This window comes from Oenanthe melanoleuca, chromosome 2, assembly GCF_029582105.1.
Source record: "Oenanthe melanoleuca isolate GR-GAL-2019-014 chromosome 2, OMel1.0, whole genome shotgun sequence".
In the NCBI taxonomy this organism is placed as follows: domain Eukaryota; kingdom Metazoa; phylum Chordata; class Aves; order Passeriformes; family Muscicapidae; genus Oenanthe; species Oenanthe melanoleuca.
Genome location: NC_079335.1, coordinates 25,453,784 through 25,474,878, shown reverse-complemented (window position 1 = coordinate 25,474,878; position 21,095 = coordinate 25,453,784).

The window sequence follows — 21,095 nt, the reverse complement described above, 5'->3', positions numbered from 1 at the left end:
ACTGTGTAATTGTCTTGAAATGTAGTTATTGTTAGGAATCGTTGCAGATGTTCCCTGTGTAATTCAAACTAAATGAATATAGAATTAAATTACCAGTGCAAAGCTTTAGCAGGGCAAGTTGCAGCAAAAATGGTAAATTATTTGCTCTCTTTAGAGGAAACTATCCAAAAGTGTAATGGGAAGTTAAGTAAGCACTATTTCTTGCTCGGGAATCCAGAAAGATTCAAAACAGGATGTCAGAGTTAGTGGTGAATAGCTTAATATATTGTCCCCATTCAAGACATGTAATATTGAAGTACCATTGCTCTGTGAGTCTGATTAGGGAGAAGTCAATAAAAATGCACCAGCAGCTGTCTTCAATTTTACTGGGCTCTGGATTACTACCATGGACCACAGATTGTGGTTATTTTATATTATATTCCATGGCACCTAGGACTTTCAGTTCTCTGGGAAAGCTCAAAATATGCTAAAGACCCTGATGACTTTGAGTACTTCCCCAGCCATCAGACCACAAAGGGGTAACAAGTAATTTTGAAGGAAGGATGTGAGTCCCCAGACCTATAAATCAGACCAGACACACTCTCTACAATGGAAGAGGTGCATATTAATAAGAAAGTTATACACAATAATGTGGGGAAAATCAGCATTTCAAGGTGCATTTCTGAGCTGGTGTCTCCTTAGCTCCCTTAGCTCCCAATCATGAGTGATACTTCCATTCTGTAACTATTCAAAGGTCAACACAGAAATTAAAAGAGCATTTTATGGCCTTAAAGGAGGTATAAACCTAAAACTGAGAGTTCAGTAGAAAAAGTTGATCTGCCAACAGCTTTCAGACAACTGTATGTGGATTACAGTACTTAGAGACAATCAGTAAAGATTCCACAGCTATGGAATGGCCTAACATCACTTTATTTCTCTTTACAAAACAGACAGGGGCCATTCAATTCTTAATTTTCTGAAAATGAAGTGTCATTAACATTTTGGACAACTCTGGACACTGACTGGGGCCAAATAGCATGTGTGTGGGATGTTCAATGAATACACCAGATGAAAAATGTGGTTATAGGTATCTGAATGAAATTTGTGTTGTTTCAAAAAAGCTGGGTTTTTCTCTTGTTTTGTTTTTTTCCATGACTCTTCTTTCTTTTGAATATTTAAACTATGTGAGAATAAACACTTGCAAATGGGTATTTATTTTATGAACATAGCTAATCCATAAAATCTGGATTTTTTTTCCAATATATTCTTTTTATTGACCTTGAAGTCAGTGATGTCTGTAACAGCTTTTCAGACTTCCCCTGAAGTCAGTGAAAAAAGCTTAAAAGTATGGAGTTTTCCTTTTTAGTGGGAGTGGATGCTACTGGGGCTTTTCTTTGTTGTTTTTTCTTTTTAATATGCATCATTCTGCAAAGTCTGGATACTACATTAATTGATAATTCCTTGTAGTAAACACATTAGGAGTTTTGTGTCTGAACCTGGATTTATGGCCAAAGCAGAAACAAAAGTGCTTTTATTTCCAAAACAGGTTCAACAGATGTTATAGGAGATACTTTACAAGCACATTCATTGAATTATTGATTGCACAGGCTGACTGTTTGTATAAAAGAAAAGCAAAATACCCACAAAGTTTGGCTTGAGTTAGATCATTAATCCCATTAATCCTTTGGATCAGTCAGTCTATAGGGACAGGATGCAAATGTTTGGAGCATGAGCTTGGATGATCCACTTTGCCTCTCAAGTTCTGCCCCTCAAGCCACAGGAGATATCACAGAGCACCAACTTCCAAAGCTGCCCTTTAGCACCAAACCTGCTCTTTAAGATCTCAGCCTTGTACTTCCTTGGCTTTTAAGCAGAAATGCAGAAAAAAGTCTTCTGAAAACATAAACATGCTATTGCTCAAAACCTTAAGGCATATATTAAAGCTAAATGCTGGGTTTATCCAAAATCAATTTATTTAACTAAATGTATAAGTTGCAAATAAAAGTGTAGCAACAAATGGGACAATACCCATTACAGATCATAATAGGTGAAAGTAACATTCTTTTTGCTGAATTTTACTTATGCCATTTTGATCAGCTATAATCAAAAAATACTTTTAAAGTAGCACATGTAGAAGACAATAAATGTCATTCTAGTCCATGATCCCATTAAATGTTCTCCATAGATGCACTAAACTTCCTGCCCAGCATAGGCTGAGTGGGAAGTGCAGTATGGACCTCCAAAACCCTCTAGGGCCATATTCTTGCATAGTTTCAGCCTACAGCATGCTGTTGAACCAGATCACCTCATACCTATTCTGTTTATTAACCTGTCTGAAAATGGATTTTGATATTTGAATATTACATCTTATACCTATCTCTTTCCAGGCTGCAACAACTTCTTTGTTTTCATGGAGGGTTTTGACAAACTTGCAAGAGTGTCCATGTTTTCCTGAACAAAATTGTTGATGAAAGTCTCTGCTGATATATCACTGACAAGATTCTTTATTGTCTGTTGTCCTTTGACTTTTTTCATTTCTTTTTATAAGCATCATCCTCTTTGCCATTAAGATCTAAAAGATAGGTGGTAATCTTTGACTTTTTTTCCTTCTTCTATACCAGTGCATCCAAGTCTTATCGGTTCTTTCCACCAAATTTTGAAGTCTTTTCTCTTACTGGTCTTAATAACAAGTAACTAGCTAGATTTTAATTTTGTCTGCTTTGATATTTCTAGCTTTCAAATATATTTTCTCTGTGGTTTTGTTGGCTTGGTTTTGGTTTGTTTTTTTTCCAAAGTGATCTTTCCTTTTCCTAATTCTGATCTTATCTTTTAAACACACACTCTGAAGTTTCAAAGATTGGTCTCTTTCTGATAATTTCTTCCTACTCTATACCACTTTTCCTGATGATCCCACCAATTAAAAACATTACTTTTGGTAAGTCTTCAGGAAATTATTCGAGGTGAGAGAAACTAATGATGAGTAAGAATTCAGTTCAAGGGAATTAAATGCATAACTGCATAGAGAACTTTCACTAACTAGTGTTCACATTAAGGCATGTAATTTGGAGTCCAGTTGAATCAGAGTCCAAATATATGTAATTTTATCTTATCTTCGTGCAATACATCAGATTAGCATTTCTAGGCTGCCAAAATCATTGTTTGTGTTAAACAAATAACACCAAGCCAGACTGCTACATATTTTAACTGTGGTGCTTTGCACTTAGAATATCATCTGTCAAAAGATTGCTCTCAAAGCACTTCACAGACATTAACTAATTGGGCCTAATGACACTTCTCTGGAAACAATGAAGCATAATTAATTCCCTTTTGTGAAAAGGGAATTTAAGGCACGGAGAGAGCAAATGATTTTTCCAAGGTCATGAAGAATATTGCAGAAGATGTGGGAACAGAACCCAAATCATCCAGCCCTCCAAGTCTGTGGTCTAGGCACAGGAACAGAGCTATCAGCTGTGGGAGGAGGACAGCTCTTCCTTTCCTTTGTTATTACAGAAGTATGGGAAATTAATTGCTTTCATTAATTCCACACTAATGGCCTGCAAAGTAACAGTCCATTAGGAAGCAAGCTGTTTGCCTCTGCAAGCTCTGCCTTGAAGAAACAGCAGTGAAGAAACTGTATTTGCAAGTTATCACTCTGCCATGGGGGGACCATGTATTTCATGTTATTCCTATTTTTTATCGTGTCATTTACTATTTATTGTAGAGTTGTGTTTCTAATCCTGTGCATTTGTATTCCTCTTGTCCTTACAGTGACAAGAAACAGGCCACAGAATTTCAATTTATGTGTAAGAGGTTATTTCAAGGACTTTTGTAGATATGTAAATTAATGTCTTAGCTTTGTTATAAATTTTGAAAATTTTGATTTTTAGCTTAAGCTTTAAAGTCAGAGTTTTCCCAGCCTCCACTGAACAGCTAATCTGCAAACAACAGGTAATGCACCATTGCAAAAAAATTTAAAGGAAGAATGGGGGCTAAACATTCTGGTTTAGAAGTCAGCTTCCCCCCTTTCTCTATTTGAATCTCCAGTGGTCTCTTCTAATTAAAGTTATTGCATAGTTACTATATTATAAACTTATTATAAACAAAATAAGTAGATGTGGTCAGACTTTCAAAAGTGATTAGGTACCCAACTGCACTGGCAGTCTCAGTGGATGGGGAGCACAGGGAATAGGCAGTTCCATAGAGGCACATCCTTTCATTCCAAACTGTCTTCACACATGACTTCTTTAATTATCTTGTGCCTTGATACTTTGGTAGTCTTTTTTAACTCCATCTCAGTAGCATTGACATGATGAAGCATAAAACAAAAATAAAGGAAGTTACTGAGCATGATCCCTCTTCCTGTCTCTGTATCTGCTTTACTCAAAGGTTAAGAAAATGGGAACTTAACCTTTTGAAGCTTTGCTGATGGAAATCAACTGACTGTGGGTCCTTTTTACATACTTATTTGTGTGTTTTGAACATTACCTGGCTTGCTGGATAGACTTTTCTTGCAGTTCATGCTGCAAGGTAACCAATAAAATCACTGGAAGATGTATCTGGACTTCTGAGGGAGGATCTACAGGGATATTTCTGCTAAAACAGACAAACATGCCACTCTCCTGTTCCATCTGATAGGAATTTGCACCTTCCTTTGCACTGATAAACTACTGATTAAAATTTATAACAGTGGACAAAGAAAGCAACAACTGGGATGTACCCAATCTAACAAAGAATTAAATCCAGACTCTGCAAAAAAAGGTTTTGTTTGTTTTAAAAAGCCACCCTTTTTCCTGTTGTTGTATTAACCATGATAGATTTAGAAGCAGAATCAGGCAACAAAGAGTTTATGAACCAAAGGACAATTTATAAAAGGTTTCACATCTGGACGTAATTTTTCTTTTCTATTAAAAAAAAATATTTTAAAATTTTATAATTTGCAGCTCTCAAGCTGTTCATTGACAATTGTCTATAACCTAACTGTAGTTCTTTTAAGGACTGCAAAGAAATATTTCATTTTAAATGGATACCATTGACATTCTCCTGCAGTGACTTCTCTTCTGACAATTATTTTCCACTGATGCTGTAGCTATTACCAGCGTGGTAGTGCTTGGAACTCAAGATCAAGGTGCATTACACTTGCTGCTGCTCTGTAAAGCTTTGCTGTCCTCAGTTTGAACCTAGGTGAGCGAAAATGGCTATTTCAGAAAACTAGAGATACAATCTGCAGGATTCCAGATATCTAGCAAGGCTATTACAGCCTAATATTTTAGTATCTAATTCCAAGGGCATCCAGTAACAGGCAGGACTCAGAACAACTCCCAGCTGGCAGTGCTTCTAAAAGAAACCAGACATTGTCTTAAATGGGTTCCAAAAGTACAGATGTAATTGTGTACTGATGGCCATGCAGCCTCTCAAAACACAACACTTAAATAATGGGCATTTAGCACATACCTTAAGGAGTTAGCTCCTTTCTCTCTTCCTGCACCACAGCCAGCTCCTGACCCAGATAACAATGTGTTTGCCTGTCTTTTCACACAGACCACGTCTCACAAACATGGGTAATTACTTTGCCTAGTTATATAATGTTCTCAATTTCTCACAAGGTCCAGTACATCCCAAACCTCATTTTATTTCCTCAGCTTGGACCTTGACCTCACAACTGGTCACCTTCACCCCACAACAAGTTTAAATATGTGAGAAAGCACCACTGCAGGTCCTCCTTCCCCTGCTCCTTTCTTCCCACACTCTCTACATGATCAAAACCCTCCTAGCTGAGAGCAGAAGTTCTTCTATCCTGGTCATTGCTGAGCCTATAGCCTTTCTCAGGACAAGCAATGATGCTCCACTGGTACATGTATATCAGCTCCTTCACCATTCCCACCTTGAACAAAGCAAGAGAGTTTGGCTATTGGGAACCTACAAAGAGGGGGTGGGGGGAAGTATTTTCCTGATCTTTCAGAAGACCTAGGAGGCACTAGAAGGGCCAGAGGGAAAAATTCCCTTCTGCGGTTCCCTGAGAGTAAGCATCCCTCTGCTATGCACAGAGCTTCATATGTGAGGAAAAAAAAAAAAAAACAACAACCCTTGCTCACAGAATAGGAAACCACAGCCTCTGGTCCAGCAGTTGTATTCATCTACCAGATTTTCTGCCCCCAGACATTTCAGTGCAGGACTAAAATCCTTCATCCTTGGAAAATATATTTTTTCTTCTTTTTTTTTTTCTCCATTATACTTATATTAGTCCACAATAATATTCCAGACAGTCTGCACAGTTTGTGTAAAATCCATAGAGACCAATGAGTTAAATATCAGCTCAGAAATGTGCAACCTGAAAGCAGAGGCTTAAAATGGAGACAGTTTGTCAGCAGCCTCTCTGCTTCCTCTCACTAATGATATTGTGTTATAGTACTCATAGCACAAACTCTTGTAATGACATTACTGGAATTGTTGCAGAGGCATCATATATCCTAAGGTATGTTTATTATTATGCTAAAATTTTTGATATCCATACATTTTTCTGTCAAAGTTTTCATGATGATACTCTTTTTCTCCTAGCATGTGAGAGAAAAGTAGTAATTTGCTGGTTTATGTTTGTGTTACCATATCTCAGAAACAGATTAAATTTCACTCTAATACTATAGAATTTGAATTAATGTTTGAGTCCTTAATTTAACTCTCCCATGTGTAAAATAGGAATATTTATATATGATGCATTTAATACCCATCTTTCAAAAATACTGCTGTAATAATATACAACAATTTGGAAAAAGAAAACATAAGAGGCTCCAAACTGAATTTTGATTAAAGGATTATGCCAAAACACATAATACCATATCACTAACAGAGCTGCACTAAAAAAAAAAATTAGATTAACTGCAAAATCAGATAAAAAATTACTTCACTGGCCCATACTGCTGTGCCTGATTTGGATAGCATTCAAAAATCATGTTTTGTAAATGACTGAATAATACGAAAAACTTCTTTGTCCATACAGAGCTATATTTTAATCAATCTTTTAGAAAACCAGAGGCCTCACAAAAATGAATGGATATTAAAAAAACCATTTGAATTGAACACTTTAAACAACTGGTAGTTCTGTGTATTCATAGATACACCTCATCTGGCTTCATTTTACTCAGATTTTCTGAGCCCATGTAACTGGTACCACCAGGCTGTTATTTACCTCCCTTATTTCAGACAAATACTTTATGTTGGGCTGAGCTGACTTTGAGACTCAAACAGGGAACCTGACAAAACCAGTTCAGAGTAATTTACACCCATGCTTGAAGTGGAGTGAATAAATTGAGATTAACTGTATCTAAGCCCTGTAAATGCAATACAGCTGGGGGTTTGTCAGTGATGTCTAGGGGAACCTGACCATCTCAGTGTGGTATCACCAAAACTTGTGGGAAACTTGTGGGAAAGGAGACTGCTCTAAATTTGAGAATAATTTTTCATTATGAGGCAAAATTTCTCTAGTTCTCAAACTGACAACTGTAGCCAGGAATGATTTTTAGCTTTCAGACTGTATCTGGCAAGATCTTTGCCCAGATCTCAGCTAATTATACAGTGAATGTTTAAAGGCATTTTTTAATTTCATAATGGACCCACCACAAGATTTTTTTCCTATGAAAAGTGCTGAATATAGAGTTCGTGCCACTTTTCCAGAGAGATGAGTGTAGAAAAGTCTATAGGTGTCACGAAGCATCTCAGCTTTATCCAAAGTAATAACTAGACAAATTTATCTGCACTAAGATTTTTTTCCAAAGTGCTAATAAATTTTTGGGGACCATGAAGCAGCAAAAGCAGTTCTTAGTCCTAAAAGGCCTTTCTGTCTGTGAAACAGCCTGCACCAAGAGAAGGGGAATGAGAAAACAGATGAGGACAGCTATTTGGCTATGTCTATACTTTTCTTTTTTAGATCTTGCTCCTCCGAGAAAGCTGCATTATATTTGTACACAATGGAAAAAAGTCTTTATTTACATTGCTGCCACATCAGATTGATGGCTATCTATTTGCCCCTTTCCATGTCATCTGAACACAGGTATCCCTCAGCCCTGTGCTGTCAATGCCATTGTTTTCAGAGCTTGTGCTGGGTCCTGGTGATCTTCATGAACCATCCACCCTGCTGTCTAAGATGTTCCCTCAAACAGGTCCATAGGGAGCCCATGCTGATTTGGAAACCTGGAAGTTTCTGTAAAGAACTCTATACTTTAATTGCATCCATTTTAATTAAATCAACTTGATTCAGTTCCTGAGCCAAGTCCTCATTTTCTCACACAATAAGGGGTGGAGAAAATTTTCAGAATGGAAGTCATGAACCCCTCCCTTTCCCTGTCAGGGTCTGAGAGATGCCCAGAAGCCTCTCTGACTCACTCTGCTGTTATAAATCACTGGGCTGTCATGGCATTTTCAGATGCCTGCTGTCAAGAACTGTATCCTGCCTGCAAGCCAGGAGAATAATTCAGGAAATGAATGCTGCATTTGTGGAGAGTAGAAAATGTTGTAGAGTCAAGATTTTAATTTCCAGCAAATCATTAACATTCTAACACCAGGAGCTAACATGATCATCCAAGCTATTCACACATATTTTCAGAACAGTTCCACCAAAAATATTCTGGTTCCTCTTTCCAGTGCTGAAGCCATGGCAGAGAACATGCCATCCCCTTTGACAGCTTTTGGGAGCCAAGGACACTTGCTTCACATTGAGGTGGCCATTATAAGAATATGCTTTAAATAAATGAATGCCATGAGAGTTGGGAGCTTCCTTCAGGGAAACATTATAATAATGACACTGGATGCACCTGAACTTACAAAATACATAGATAGGCATAGGCAGAAAATAAGATTTTCTTGAGTAGACCTTCAGTTGGTCAGTGGACTACCTCCCAAATGACACATTTAAGACTCAGGCAATCCAGAATGCAGAATATGCACTAGTTTTTCTTTCTTACCTAATAGAAATGCATATCAGAACACAAAAATATAATTTCAATTCCTTAATTTGCCTAATGTAGTCACTTGGAAATGGTTTTATTCATCTGTAATCTTTGTAGAGGATGTTATGAATTTGAAATTTGAAACAATCTAGAATTTATAACTGTATCAAAATTAAATTTTTTGCTGATTATGGAACAGCAGATTTTAAACTTAGAGATATTTCATAAATTCCTTACAAAGGTGGACAAGATCTGAGCCAAGCAAAGTCCTCCTGCAACTTCCTAAGCAAAGTCTAAGGAAAGGAAGACATAAGATTATATATTCCATATATTTCCATATGTTTTCCCATGGCAAGCACTCTGCTGCACATTTAATCTCAGAAACAAGACATGCAATATGAACTTTCTGTTCTCATAAGAATTAGGAAAAAATGTCTCTTGACTCACAGATTCTATGCAGTGATCTTCCTTGTCTGGATCTTGGCAAAAGTGACACTATCACATTTACTGATGTTACTGGGAATTTTGAACCTAACATCACTGTTATCTATCTCATGTCTACAGTCAGATTCATTTCATGACCTAGGCCAGGTCACAAAGTCTGAGAGCCTTTTAAGCCAAGCATATTCAAATGTGTTTGTACCCTTAGCATACATAGTTGTAAAATCTAGTGTTTGTGTGGAGAGATGGCTCATCATACACCTATAGGGCTAACATGATTTTCAAATTTTGCATTCAATTTTAAGAAGCTTTCTGTGGAACTATTATCATTGTAGGTGTTATTAACATCAGAAGGGGATTCTTACAGCTCAACTGGGGCTCAATTTGCTGCTTCTGACAGAGGAGTCACTATATTTATATATCCATATATATATATATATATATCTAATCTATATATGTATATATGTATATATGTATATATCTATATATGTATATATGTATATATCTATATATCTATATATCTATATATCTATATATCTATATATCTATATATCTATATATCTATATATCTATATATCTATATATCTATATATCTATATATCTATATATCTATATATCTCAATTATAGTCAGTGTTTTTGGGAACTACATTGATGCTTCTGAGCAGGTTTTTTTCTTTATTTTGCTTTGCTTCATATCTTTACCCCCTACTGCATCCTTTAGTTTGCTTTTCTATACTTTTTCCTTCCTTCTAGTTTAATTAAGTGAATTGAAGTGAACAGACAAATTCACTTGTGAATTTCCATTTATTATACCAAGCTCTCCACATCCATGGAAATTGCTTTTTGCATCTTTAATTTGCAGGCAGTATGTAATAGGAGTTTAAGCAGGGTCTGTCCCACAGGATTATTAGACAGATGAAAAATGAGGTGCAATAATGGAGGAATAAATAGAACAACAACACAGAGAAAGAACAGCGACTGAGAGCAGATTATTTGGGAATACTTACATGCCTTGTGGCAAGGGACACCATTCTGATCCTTTCTGAGTTGACAGAAGTGTTGGTAGGAAAAAAAGGTGCTTGTATATATTTGGCACTTGGGAAAATGTCTAAGATAAGTAAAAGTAGCCAAAAACATCCAAGTAGTGATTAGTTGCTTTGAGTGTTTTTTTTTCAACTGTCAGCAGAGTGCTATCAAAATCCAAACCAGTCTTTTATTATCAAATAGGGATATCATGCTTGATAATACATTTTCAATTGATAATACATTATGAATTAATACATGCATTATCAAGAATGAACATGCCTGAATATTTTGAGATAGTTGTAGTGGTGGCCAAAGAAAATTATTTTAATCTTCCATATATGGATCTGAAAATGCAAAAGATGAAATTATACAATCTTGTCATTAGTGTACAAAGATTCTTAGTAAGACAGTGGTTAAAGAAAACAAGATGGACAAAAAGCTGTATAGCTGTGGTGATTAGGAAGATCTGGAACAATATCTGCATAAGCAGGCAATCCAGTAAGATGGAATGTTAAAAAAATCAGGAGTGTTGTGTGGGTCTGTCCCTAGGAATAGAGAGCACCAGTCTGGGAGCTTGCACAGTCCTCTGTCTGCTGCTGAGGTGCAGCATTCACAGGCAGCATCCATTCACATGGATGTCTTGGAATGCCCAGTGAGTAATGACACAGATTGAGAGTCTCCAAAACATGTGACTGGCATGAAAATAAAGGGGCTACATTCATCCAATGGGTATTTATTAGCCCCAGACAGCTCCTGTCTCATAAATTGGTTAGGAAATATAAACTGGAAAAAAGACCTGATAAAGCAAAATTAAATGGTCTCATACACACCTCAATTACACTCCTAATTTTAACTAAAGTCAGGAATTTGTCTTGAAAAACTTAACCACTAGATCTGAAAAGTTCAGCAGTCTGAAAGAGAAGAACAGAAGATAGTAAGTGATGACTTTTGGTAAAATGTAAATACATTTGAATTGGAACAGGAGAGAAACTAGGGGGAAAAGAAAGGAAGGTGAGAAGCTGTTAAAAACAACCTGTGAATTACATAATCTTCAGCATAGTACATAAAAGATGGCCTTAAGAGTATCCACAATTTGAGTTCACATTGTACTTTTACAAACTGCAACATCTCAAGTTGATCTATACAACAGCTTGAATTGCTGTGATGGGGAGTTCATTTTGATTTGGGACTTAATTACAGTGTTTACACATTTACATTAACTATTATTCAATGACAAACAAAATAAGGATCATTGAAAGAAAAGCTGTAAGGTAAGAGTTGTTTTTAATAACCTTTTATTTGTTTAAAATAGAAGCCATCTTAAAGGACTTGTTTTGAAATAAAATATATATTTGATAGGAAAGTAGCAAAAATTTACTGTCCGAGTTATTAGTACAATTGAAAAATTCAAGAAAATATGCTAGGTTGGGAGGTGAAACAATAATTTTGGTCTTAGAAAGTACTCTGAGAAACAATCAATAGATTGTGGACATGAACATCAATTAATCATCTTAACTTGTGATTGAAGTGTCCTTCCACATGAAACCACATTTCAACTCAAATGGCTTGAAAGTGGATTGCTCATTCTTCAGAGGAAAGAGAAGGATTTTGGAAAAATAAAGCTTGCAAAAACCTGAAAGTCAAAAATGTATTTTCATGACTGACAGAGTAAAAGCTTTATTTAGTTTCTGTTGTGTGGCCCGCCCTGCTCCTGCAGACAACAATATAATAATATTGTGGAAGAGCCAACAAGAATTAAAAACCATCTGGAGTCTTATAATTTTGATGCCATTTCCTGGTATTTCAGTAAGCTCTTAAAAGGCTCTATGAACCTATTTACTGATGGCTGAAGTCTGCTTCTGAGACCATTATTGTCCTTCCAAAATGTTATCCTGGTTTCAAGAACCACTGAAAAGCATAGGCAACCTTGTTTATTCACTTGAATCTTTTAACATTGTCTTCTCACTCTCAGCTATGACAACTTTGAGCTGTTACCTTCTATAAAATAAGAAATCTTAATCATATTCCTCAGAATTCCTACTGACAATCTCTTCCTCACATTTATCCACACTTACTATTTCAGTCAGTTCTGCATCTGCTTGGTTTCTAAGGCAATATGCAGTACATCCATTCATTAAATCTCAGGAATCATATCCCTGTTTAGAAACTGATGCTATCAATGCAGAGATCCTATTGTGAGATATTTATTTCTTCAAAGGCTGATTATGATAATTTTTATTAAATAGATTTCCTAAAGCTGTCTGGATGAATTTGCCATCCTGTATGCTTCCATTCTTCCTGTCCTTAAAGTAGCAACACCTTCCTAAGGATTTTTTGTTAATGAAGAGATTGCTCTGGTCATATGTGAGCACTTGAAAACCATACTGTCTTTCCAAGGTTTCCACACTTCTTTCCATCTTTCACTGTGTTCCAGCTCCTGGTCTGGCTCCTTGTCCCTGGATCTCATCTCTGCCTTACAGCACTACATTCCTTTGTTTCACTCAAGCACAGAAGATGCTTTCTGCTAAATCACCAGGTTCATAACATCACTCTATTAACATTTCAACCCTCAAGTCTCTTCTGAATATATCAGCCTGATGCTGATACTGTTCAGGTCTGGCAAATGCTGGTGGGAGACTGCAGACCCAGTCTGAAATGTCTGATACCTTTTACTAAGACCTGATACCTTTTACTAAGTGTACATTAGAAAGGAGTCTGGCCCAATAGAAGTAAATTTTTTTTTTTTTTTTTTTTTTTTTTTTTTTTCAAAAAAAAACTGCATTGAAGCTGTTTTATGGAGGTGTTGAGACATCTGCCTTCAAGGCAATGGGAAGATACACTTGGAAATGGCTGGATCATTTTCAGCTGGCAACTCTCTTGTTTGCTGATAATCACTCATAGCAAACTCTTTTTCCTGGAAACTCTTCAAAACAGTGCTCTAAGGAAATCTTCCTGGTTGTCCCTGTTGCCGGGTGGGGTCTGTAAGAGACTTCCACCTCTGCAGGTCTCATGGTATTTTTCTTGGCTGTCACCATGCATGAAAGTGTCAGCAGAATTTTTTTCTTTTAAAGATGCCAAATAGGACATTAATCTGGTGTGGAAAGTGGTTCTGTGTTACGCACAGCAGGTATCTCTGTCCTCATACCAAGTGTTCCAGATTTTGTCTGTGGAAAAGGCTTCAAACTGCTTTCCTGTGAACCTACTGTTGGTGCTTGTGTCAGAATTACTGCTTTACATTTTTAGTTTTTCTACAGCAAATAGCTATATTTCTGTGAGGCTCTGAGTTGGCTTCATAAATCACAAATTCCAGGAGGACACTTCTTAGCATCCAGAAGCAGGAACAGCAGGTCTTGCCATGGAGTCCCTAATGTTAAAATGAACTTGTAAAGAGGGGTACACAGTGTTTGGTGCCATGTTTGGATAGGCAGATGTGTAGGTTTACTCTCTTATTTGTGCATGGTGTTGCAGCCCACTTCTTGTATGCTTGTCACCCTTCTCTTAGTGTCTAGACTGGTCTAAGAGTAGAAACATTTCATTGTTCTTTAATATGTAAATCATATTGTGTTTACTTGGGCATTTTCTAACACTGGTTAATTTCTGCTTTAGCTCAAGTAGTATTTACCAGATTAATTTCTGAATTATAGATGTAACCAATGTAATATCCATATAATTGTCCCAGAAATTAATTTGGCATATTATATTTAAATATTTATGCTACCATAGCCTCCGTTCCCCCTCATTTAAATATTTCCTGCTCTTGCTTAGATATACAAGATCTGAGGCTGAAAACAACCTGATTGTCATTGTGCTGGAGAACACTATCAATAACACTTAGACCCCCACAGAGAGGAAATCAGCCAGGGTAGGGGGCTCTTTTTCCAAATTAGATTTCTTGGAATAGAGAAAAAGGAAAAATCCATTATTTCAAACATCTGTTTGCACTAGAAAGCCTCCACCAAAATCACAGGATGTGTCATAATTAAATGGCTTGGAAATAATTTCTTGAGAGCAGAAATTTTATATTTAGTCATGCATAGCAGAACAGGAGGTTTTCCCCTCAAAAAGCTTCCTTGCCATATATATATTACATACTCCCAAGAAAAAAAGGATCTGCTATGAATCCAAAACAGAATTAAAACTTTTAAGTATACAAAGATTTAATTTATAAAGATGGAGGCAACCAATCTTTAAATTTCCAGGTTCTGACCCCTGAGGGTTCTTTGTCTCTATATTAATGTTTTACTCACTCATCAACAAAATGCTTGCTGGTCACTGGAGTAATGGAACCAAGAGGAGTTAGAGTGGCAGAGTTTGCCACTGCTCAGATGCTCCTGAGCATGGGTTTCCTCTACATGAAGAGCAAGACCATGATTTTCCTTATGTATCCTCATTCAAGCCTGCCAGAGGTGGCTGCAGAGAAAATAGATCAAAAAGTATTCCTGATATGACTTCAGATTCAGGGATGTGAGTCAAGAGCTAGACATACATGTTTTTCAGGCAAGACATGAGAATCTGAATATCTGACACTTATGTAAGTGATGGTCTCATAGTCATAATCCTACAGCACATCCTCAAGGTAAAATCTTGCATTCCTGTGAATCCCTATGAAAAGCAATATTTCTTTGAAAGATTTACACCTATAACCAGAGGTGAAGGAATCAGGATGAGCTAGGTGAGTGCCATTTCAAATAATAACTTCTGAAAGTTTCAGGCTGCAGTGTTTATGGATGGAGATAACTATGTATCTGGGCAGAACGACCCTCAGTCTATTTAAAAGAAGAAACAATCCTTTAATGAGTGAGTGGGAATATATCATAACTGTGCAACAGCATACTTAGACTAAGCATTGAAATTTCCCTCTGTTCCAAGGAGATATTAATCACCACAGGAAAAAGGAATCTATTTGTCTGTCATCCTTAGAGAAAAGTGCTAAAATGTATTAAAGTTCAATAAACAGCTTCAGATGACATCAACACTGTTCAGCTGAAAACCTTCAGATCTTTCACTCCTGTGTAAAAATACACCAGTTTTTGAAATGTACATACTAAAAGAAATACAAGGGCAGGATGATTGTGAATATAGAAAACTATTTGTACACAATCAAGTTAGGTAATGGTGCAAAAAATTGCTCTATAAATCAATCAGCCCTCTATACTTGTTTCATTAAGGGATAATATAACTCTGATATCATTTCACTAAAGTTGGCTAAGCTCCTCATATTTGATTTCCATCCAATTTTTTTTAGCAGAACTCAGCATTTTAGAAACAAAGGAAAGAAAAAAATCCAGTGCAGATGTACATTTTCCTGATGTTTAATGCAGACCAGCAAGGTTGCAGTACATTAGTCATCATGGCAAACAGGCGATATGGAATATTAACTGAACTTTGAAGAAAAGCTGTATTTGTTATAAATGCCTATACTGGTGCTCATAGAACATTTTAATATTCTATAGTGGGTGTGAGAGTTATCATTAAGTGAGGCCTTTACAGCAAAACCTCTCCCTACAGGCAAATTTTGCAGCCCTAACTGATGGTAATGTGTAGCCATACAATCAGACCTTAAGTCAATCTTTGCCTCATATTGCCATCTTAATTTGTACAATTTTATTCTGAAGTGCTTTGCACAGAATGAGAAAAACAGCCATTGATATTTCCTGGAAACACTTCATTCCTGATTCACCTCCTGCACATTCCCCACTTGATCCTGTTAACACCCCTCAGCTCCCAGGGAAGGTGCTAAGCTCCCTCTGTTACCATTTAGTTCAATGGGGTGACAGGAGATTTTGACCAAATGTGTGATCATGTCACGTGCAAGATCACTTAGTTTTTGAGTGAGATGAGATCATGTGTCTCCTTAAAATCAGCTTTGTATCAGGTTTGAAGGGGTCCAAAAATAAATACCCTCAAAAGCTTGCCCCCAGACCTCTTCTTTAAAGATGTAAAGTGAAATTCATCAGATTTATTACCTTGGGGGTTCTATTCTGAAGGGTAAGCCATGGTATCTCCTCTTGAATGTTCAGAAATCATACTCATACATAATGGATAAATTCCATTTCAATTCTTAGACACGTGAAAAGTCACTAAAATAAGCAATTGGCATGATTTTTCTTTAAGTGATGAACAAGTTAACATTTGTAAAATAATTTTTGGCACTGATGTCATGTTATTTTTTAAGCTGAAGTAATAAGAGAGGTAAATGCTAGTTTTTAAACATATTTCTTGGTGTACTCATATTTTCACTCTATTACAAATCTTTTATGTTTGTATCTTTAATCCATTTCAACAACACAGTTTTATATATTTTCATTTTTTTCAGTCTTACACATTTATTCATTTACATTTTTACTTACCTTTTTTCTCCTGCTGTGATACATTTCTGCCTCTGTCTACATCATAATAAACTTTTTCTTCATTGATCTGCTGATCTGGGCATAGGACCTTCTTTATCTCGGCTTATCCTTATTTTAGCCCAGAAATAATTAGGTTCTGCCTTGTTCTGAGGAAGGTATATCTCACCTTAGAAGAAAGTTCTCCAAGTGGCAAATTGATTACACAAGAGTCCACCCTGTGTAGCAGAGACTTCTGAACTCTCCCATTCTCCACCACATGAGACAGCAAAACTGGTTATCTTCACTCATCAGTTCCATCTCCTACAGCCAAGGACCAATGTTAGTTGTGTTTCATGTCCTCATCCATGTGCCAAACACTCACATCCAGATTCCTGGGTCTGTGTACACACTGCCTGGTTCACATGGCACTCTCAGACTTACTATCTAGCTTATAAATCCTTTAGGACTTTGAAGTCTATGGACCTGATCCTCAGAGCTCAAAGCATATTTCAATTTGAATAAACACACACTGCCTAAAACAATCTCTTGCACTCTGCAGTTTTACTGCAATGATTTGGTTTGATTTTTTTTTTCCTTTTCCCCCTTCTCTTAGTGGAAGGCTTAGAAGCAGGTGTTTTACTGATGAGAAAAGGCATTCCAATTTTTCACCCTCTCTACACTAGGTCAACCATCATCAGAGTTTAACTAGCAGATTCATAACTGCTAATGCATCTACAGAACTGCAATGAAATACATCCTTGGTTAGCAAGACAGGAGAAGGTTGGTGGGCAGATGGTGTAGACATGGCTTATAGGTAAATATGACAAAAGAAGTGTGAAGCAGTAGTTGTAAAATAAGGCAACAGAAGTGGAACAGATGAGAACAGAACACACAGAATGAAAGTGAAAAAGGAGAGGAAGACTGACTCTATAAATCTGTTGAGTTAGAGCAGAATCACTTTTTCTTCATGCCTTAATCAAGTATATTTTTGAATAGGGGGTGCAATGTGCCTTTCTCATACTAGGAAAAGTGGTAAAACTGTAATCTAATCAGCTATTTGGATAGTTAAGGTGCTGCCTTGTGTTTAGGCAGAAGCAGCTGGAGTGAAGATTAGATTGGTTCAGACCAGAACAGGGACAGCCTGTAATTATTCCAGTCCTCTGAACCCAGAATTTTACTTTGCAAGGGCAGCTGCAGGATAGCTGGACAGCTGCTCTCTGCCATTAACAGAGAGGTAAGCGATTTTTTAAATTAATTTCCAAAATCAGATTGATCTTAGACTGACAAACATCCAAAACTTTCTGCATGATCCTAGCTGTGTCAAAAATGGAGAGCAATAAAGTTGATTCATAAAAAAAATTATATCTGTGATATCTGCAACTCAGAAAAATATTATATATTTTGATTTTCAGACAGGTAATTTTACTTCAGACTGAAGACATTAATGCCCAGAGAGGACTGACAACATGGGTTACTGCTTGAAAAGGAAAGAAAAAATCCTCTGGGTTAGCCATTTAAATATTTTTTCAGGGCAACTTTTGAATCAAGATGGCAACAGATTGATCTTGTAGACTATCAACTGATAATAAGGTTTGAAATATTTCATAATGAGAAGAAACAGTTTAAGGCCTCTTAGTTAAAGAGAAGAACTAACAACCTACTGGGATCAAAGGGATTGATTTTGCCAAAACAGTTTGGGATGAAAGAGTAATAGAAAATTCTTAATTTCTTTTATGGCTCAACAGCCAGAGTTCATACAGGCAAAATAGATAAGAACTTTTAATGGTTAGAGAAAAAGGTGCTGAGTTTGTAAATGGAGTCAGTGTGGAAATAATTTCTTCCTATACATTTTTTAAAAAGTGAGCAGACAAAGAACAGGATAAATGTGTTTTACAAATGCTAGAAACATATGTAACAAGATTGTTGTATTAGAAACATATGTTGAGGGAAAATTATGATTATATTGGAATGACAGAGAGTTGCCTAAATCAAGCTATCAACTGGCAGATAAAATTACCAACATATAAAATTTGCAGATGGGTGAGGTAAAACAAAAGTAATGAGAGAGGGAGAAATTTGTGCACAGGGAGAATACTGAATAAACAGAAATAAATGACACTAGGATTTTGGCTGACACGATAGGAACTACTTCAAGTTAAGTGAAGAATGAGATATGGAAAAAGTTAGTCCTTGGATCTGCCAGAGAACTTCAGAAGAGAATGAGAAAGAATTATCAGGAAATGTTTTTACAGATGAAGGAAGTCTGTATCAAACTTGGTATAATGATTCTGCTAAGAGTTTAATTGACTAGACATTTCCTAGGAAAATATTAGTGGGGGCAAAGTAGGAAGGAAATATGATTTTGAAAGTAATACAATATTGCTTCCTGTACAGGAAAAGGGTAATGTGGATGTAGGGACTAGAAATAAAGCAGATACAATGAATATGGACAAAGATAGGGAGAATAATACATTAATTAGTGTAATACCAAGACTGAAATAACAGAAAGACTGAAAAAAAAAAAAAGGTAAATAGGAATTGTATTTTAGTAAAATCAGACTCTGAATGGCTATAAATAAATTAAAAGTAGCCTGAAAGCATCCAGCTCTGCCAAAGGAAATTTAGAAACCTATGTGAGGAATGTTTCAGAAGGATGTTCAAAATACAAATAATGCATTGGGAATGAAGACAGAACAAGCACTGAAGTTGTTTCAGGGAAGAATAATGCAGTGTCTACTTTCAGTTTAAGAACAAGTACAGAATTATTTGGATGACACTAGTGAAAGTTTCCAACAGCTCAAGTGACCTATGAGCTTGCCCCATCCATGGGCATTACCACTGCCAACATAAAAGCAGAAGGAACTGGAATCAAAGAAAAGAGATTGGATGTGAAGAGGGAAATGATAAATGTCTAGATGTATACACATATATGTATACTACACACATTTTCCTGCTCGTGGGGGTGACCCTCACAAATGAGTTTGGGTGCCATGCACAGGGCTCAACAATGATCCTCCAGTGCACATTACTCATTTCAGATGTGGAGAGCCCGACTTGAGACCATAATTTGTCTGTTAGAGGAGGACTCCATTCTTCAAGGAGACTACATTTTCATGAACAAATTTTGGGCAAGTTGCTTTTGTCTTTTCATTTTGGAGATTATACAGCTGTACCACCAATATAGCATTTGCTGTCTGTTGAGTGTTGGTTGTTAAAAGGGTGGCAGGGGACTGACTAAAGAGTGACAGGACAACAATTCATTGCATGGTATAATCTCACCCAGAACTGTTGAGGCATTCCTAAATTTCCTATTGTCCTGCAGCCAGTGCCTGTGCTCTTCCCTGGAGACAAGAATACGAGTTCAAGCTGCTGTTCCAAAAAAATGAAGTAATGTGAAGCTGTACCTGCCACCCCTTAGTCATGCTCCTCACCCTTCCACAAAACTTCCTTCTTCACCTTTATCATTGGCTCAAAAGGGCCATTGCTGAACCTCCTTCTTTGTTTACAGCTCTAATTTATGGTTTTTTTTAATAACAAATATGTTGCAAATACCACTGAAACCAGTCTTGGTTTTAAATTATCTAAATTATCTAATGTTAATTTAATATATAGAGGAGTTGTTTTGTTCCACTTTATCCCAGCTTATTTCTTTTCATTCTGAATTGCCACAGAATAATAAAATGGACAGGAATTATTTCTACTCTCCTGGCTGTCATCACCTTTATGCAAGGAAACTACTTCTTATCCGTTTTTGGACAATGTTTGCAGCCAATGCACTCATGCTGATCAGTTCAGCCAAAATCACTTTGCATTCCTGTCTAGACACAGGACTAGATTTTGTCTGGATTTCTAAAGCCACAAGGAACCCAGAGGAGCTGGATTTACTCAACAGAGAAGTGGACAGATATTCTGATGATTTCCTCTGTGTAAGGAGTACACTTGTCCCACAAAAATACAAACAGGACTCCTCCAGGTAAAATCCTCCTAAAAATCTGTTCACTTCACATCTTAGTTATCAGGGAGCTTAGGTGCACAAAAATATTCACACTTGTAAAGAGCAAAAGTCATGCTGAACCTTTATTAGGCAGCAGTCAGTGCAGGAACCAAGACCATATATCTCAAAATTCTTCATGTGTTTATTCCTATTACCTTTATTCCATGGCTCAGTTCTTATCTGTTCTCCAGTCCTGTACAATTGGCCTCTTGGCAGCTGACCATCTGCACTATTTGTAAAATTAGCCATTACACAGACTTTTAACAAAAATGTGTGTGACTTGCATTGATCTATTAAGTCAACTTCCAGTTTCATCCCCACATCTACTTTGGATCAGTAAATTTTTCATGTCCACTAAAGTCCCATCTCAGCACTCCTCAGTCAAA